The following is a 5,119-nucleotide window of genomic DNA, read 5'->3' on the forward strand; positions in this document are numbered from 1 at the left end:
TCAACCTGGGGGTAGTCTTGGAGAGACCCAGCAGAGGATAGATTTTTGGGAGATCACTTCTGACAGAGAAAAAAATAGTGGTCGAGAAAAGGACCACTTGTCAGGAAACAGTATGTTTTGGGAACTGTATCTCATTTTGAACAAGTCTGCTAATATGGGGAGGACTATTATACAATAGGCCAAAAAGGACCTTAAACATTATCTAGGTATTTGGTTATTTCCCTTTCTAAGGACTTCGATTAGTTCAATTCTTATTTGACCAAGCCTTCTTAAAAGATTCTTACTGAGAATGAACACAGAGAGGTAGTAATAGTCCAACTCAAGTCATGGACTCGACTCAAATATTGCTGCCCCAAGAAAATTGTCCTGACTCCAATCAGTAAGAAATAGAATCTGTCCATGATATTATTTTTGAAAATATTTATTGTAAAGTAAGCTCCTTGAGAGAAGGATTGTGTTGTATTTGCTTTTATTTTTCCTTAATGCAGTGCCTAGCATAGTGTTTTATTAATAGAGAACATTTAATAAATATTGCATTTATGATCCCTTATGAGATTATGAGCTTCTTACAAGATGGGACCGTATTTTATTCATCTTTGTATCTCTGTAATCTAGTACAATATCTGGTTTACATTATCCATTCTTTCATTTTCAGGATATTTATTGAACATCTATGATGTGGCACACACAGTTCTAGGTACTTGTAATTAAATAGAAAACAAGATAACAGGGCTAACTGTCACATGGGAGCTGAATAAATGTTTGTTGCATTCAGTGATATTTTTCAGCCAGACTCTTGATTTACCACAAGCCTGGCGCTGTGAAAGCTGTCCCTGTCTTTATCCTATACTTTGTTTGCCTTATCCTCTTATCGGTACAACGTAATTCTGGTTTTGAAACTAGGATAACTACTGCTGCTCTTGTCATTTAGATTTTTTCTCTTCAGAAATGACAAAGACTCCTGGTCTGAAACTATTCTAGCCAAAAACACAATTTCACTGACCAAGAAAGAATATGACAATTATAAATAGCAAATGTAATTAGGATTATGTGTTCCAGTGAAGGCAGGGATTTTTGCTTGTTTTGTTCAATTCCATAGTCTCAGAACTTTGAATAGTGCTTTCTCAATAAAAATTTGTTGAGTAAATTAGTTGAATAAATAATCTTATGTCAGTGTCAAATGAAAGTTTTATCAATGAAATATTATTTAAAATCATCTTTTGGAAAATAATTTTAGCCAGGGGAGCCAAAAAATGCAACTATAACTTAAAAGCTGAAAAACTCAAGATGATTCTATAATGAAAAAATTTCCAGAGATGGGAGGCAGAGAAGTTGGTCACTGGGTGCTTTGCCGTTAATAACTTGCAATAATAACGTGACTTTTGACTGGTCATTTTAAACTTTATGTGTCTCACTTTTCTCATCTGTGAATTGAAGATGTTGAAAGAGGTTTCTACACTCTCTTCCAACATCAGTATTAAACCTATGTGATTGTTTAAAAGGAATGATACCTGATGGGAGTTATGTATTTGTGTGTCATCTTTGAGCCATGCTAATCTTCTGTGTATCATTCCAATTTTAGTATATGTGCTGCCAAAGCAAGTACCTTAATGGGAATTTTGTAAAACCTAATTTGACTGGTTCTGTAGACTACTTCCATGGGTTGCTGGTCATTTTCTCATATTCAAAATTTATTAATGTCTGAGACAGTGATGACAATGGTGATGGGCAGGCAAATAATAGAAACAATTGTATCAACTTACAGGAAAAACTCTTTCTACCAGATGAAGCTTTATTAGAATATAAAATAAAATAGAAAACTAGGGGATGAGTAAGTAGGGAATAAAATAAGATGATACATTTCTATTGGTCTCTTATGGTGTATTTGAATTTAAGTTGTGAGTTTCAGGAAGGTTGAATTGATGTAGACTGATCCAGGAAGTGGACTTCCTTTTCTGGAAAATTTCTCATGGAATTTCACATGCTCCATATACATTAAATCTGTTACCATTATTTTTAATAGTGATATGTTTTAGTAGATCTATTATTTACATTTAATATATAATAGTTTCTAATAGACTTGTATAAATTGGTAAAACAATGTATTTGATACAATAAAATGAATACTGGAGATAATTACTTTCTGTGCCAAACCTCTTGAGAGTTAACACTTAGGTAAAAATGCTTTAACACATAGATCACATTATTGAAGATTGCCTTGGGACAGGCTGCTATTGCTATTTATCCAAATATACAACTCTCTGGTGCTTTCATCAGGAATGAGAATTCTTAGACAAAAACAAAGAATTACCTTGGAGCCTGAAACAGGCAGACAAGTAGCTTTAAACAGTAAGCAATCTTTTCAGATTGATTTTTTTTTTCTTTCATCAAGAGTCAGTGTCAATGATGTCTGGCTTTCCCCAGGATTCAGGACATAAAATTTTTATCTTAGGAAATGTCTGTTAAAAACAGACAGGGCGCCTGGATGGCTCAGTCGGTTAAGCATCCAACTTTTGATTTTGGCTCAGGCTGTGATCTCAGGGTCTTGGGATCTGCTTAGTGCCCACTCCACTTGTACCTCTCCTTCCTCCCCCTCTGTCCCTTCCTCCACTTGTGCACCTGCTGTATGCCCAAGCTGCGCTCTGTGCACACCCGTGCACATGCTCCCTCATTCTCTCTGTCTCTCTCTAAATGAATAAATAAAATCTTAAAAAAAAAAAACCAAACAGACAGTAGAGTGTACTTTTATCTTATGATGCCTATAATTTAGCAGCAGGCTTTTGTTGTGTCTGTCCATAATTATTTATCTGGAATGTAAGTTTTTGAGGGACCTGATTCTGGAAATGCATAAGACTATCATAAAGATTTATGCTTGGATTTTCAGTAGAAACTTTTAATAATCAAATGTCTTTTTGATTTATTATACTTTGGGTTAAATATGAAGGGAGTAGGGGATAATTCTTCTAAATCCTTTTTTAAAAAACTAAAAAAAAGTGTAAGGCTGCTAAAATATGACCTCTCAAAAACTTCTCAGCAAATTTTTGAGAAAACAGAATTGTGATTTGTAAATCATATTGATGGTGAAACTAATCTTAAAGTGAATTTCGCATAAATTTTAAGTTCATTGTATCATTCATGAAGCTATTTGTAGATAATTTTTCAAATATTGTATCAGAATCTAGTCTTCTTTGTCTAAATGCTCTATTTTGGTTTGACTTTGAAATTCTCATCCATTACATATTGGATAGCTCCTTGATTTTTTACTCATGTCATTTTCAAAGAAATCATAAAAACGTATGTTATTAAAATTTATATTTCATATTTTTTCCATCAAATTTGTCAGTGGTAGTCCTCTGCTATAAGACTACCTTATCCAATACCAATATTCTCTCTTCTGTTTATGCAATTCTTCAAAGAATTCATCCAACCCCGAATCTCCAACCTCAAATTCCAAGTTAGTTATAGCCAAATCCAGTTGGTTATTAATTCGATTGATAGATATTTATTGAGTATCTTCTGACCTGCTAAGCACTGTGTTGAGAACAATGGTGAGAATTTCCCCCATCCTGGTCTTTCTTTCTTCTTGTTTCTTCATTCATTCTTTTGTTCTATTTTGTGCCAGAAAAAGTACTAAATGGAGGAATTACAATTTACAGTTTCTGGGAGACATGAGAAATATAAATAGACAATTCAACTTTATGAAGCAGGTTCTAGTAGGATTAAAATTTTTCACAGGAAGCTCTGGAAGATGGGTGGGCATAGAGGTTCAAGAAAGGGTTCTGCATTATTTAGTATCTTGCCTGAGATATCAAAAGATATCAAACCAGTTGTCTTGGTTTGGATTTCTCTAGAAGTTGACCTTGAGACAAAGATTCAAATGCAAGTAGTTTATTTGATAAACTCGTAGACAATTGGGGAAATAAAACAGGCAGGAGAAAGATGCCAATATAAAGTGTATGTGATCAGTATAGCTACCACCATGGACAACTGGAATTCCATCCCTCTAGGGAAATAGGAGAAACACTGTGGTATACAACTTAGAGTTATCCATCATCCTTTGCCCCAGGTTGAAGAATCTGGTTTTTATTTACCAAGTCCCTATTCATCATTGTCCACTTCTGGGGACCCTGAATCTTGTCACTTTTGGCTTTCCTTATGCATGACCAAATGTGCTTTTGTGGCTTAAGTAAAACCTTTAGACCAATTAATATAGATATTTACATTAAGCGGCCGTGGGTGTATATAAATGAATGCAGGCATATGCACAGGGTAGCAACAACATCTGCTAAACCAGGTAATTCATAGAAGGAATTTAACACAGGAAATTGGTTGTGAAGGTGTCAGGAGTGCTACAAGAACAAATGGGGAAAAGTGAGATGATATCATGATTAGCAACTGCAGGAAGCCAATATGACCCCTATGGCAAAGAGGAACACAGAGAAGAAAGAGTATGTCTGAGCCCAGGAGTCAGGGCTGTGCAGCAGAAGTTTGAATCACTGAGAAGACAAAACAACCATTGGAGATGTTGATTAAAAGAGTCAGATAAAGATATACCCTGGTTTTGTCTATCTTCCTGTTCTCCAGAGTCCAGCCAGTACTTCCTATTGACCAAACCCAGCTAAGAAGACATTAGACAAAGAAGCATGATGAGTGTGGCTTCAGGGATCAGGCCCTTGTAATACACAGCAGACTGGAGGAGGGCAGGGGATAGATCTAAGCCAAAAGGCAAATAATCAGCCAGGTTTCTTTAGGATATATTGTCTAAGCAGAGTTGTCAAGATTTTCCCCACCTTATTTTATTTTGCACTTAAAAAAAAAAGATTTTTATTCATTTATTTGAGAGAGAGACGGAGGGAGAGAGCACAGAGCGGGGTTGAGGGGGGCGGGTGGCTGACAGAGGGAGAAGCAGGCTCCATTCCAGGACCTTGGGATGATGACCTGAGTTTAAGGCAGATGCTCCACCAACTGAGCCACCCAGGCACCCCTATTTTGCACTTTTAGTCAACAGATCATTTCTATTGCATTCAGGGTAGTCTCTTTCTAACTCTAAAATGTGGTATACTCAGGTTGTTTTCCCAGTCTACAATCCTCCTTTCTATATTTAATAGTCTTTCAGAGT

General features: G+C 35.8%; 1 pseudogene; it reads right to left on the reverse strand.

Moving 5' to 3' along the window:
* Window positions 1-1,505: 1,505 nt before the first annotated feature.
* Window positions 1,506-1,606, reverse strand: LOC121475123 (annotated as a pseudogene).
* Between the last annotated feature and the right edge of the window lie 3,513 nt (window positions 1,607-5,119).

This window comes from Vulpes lagopus, chromosome 1 (genome assembly GCF_018345385.1).
Source record: "Vulpes lagopus strain Blue_001 chromosome 1, ASM1834538v1, whole genome shotgun sequence".
NCBI classification, from domain to species: Eukaryota; Metazoa; Chordata; class Mammalia; order Carnivora; family Canidae; genus Vulpes; species Vulpes lagopus.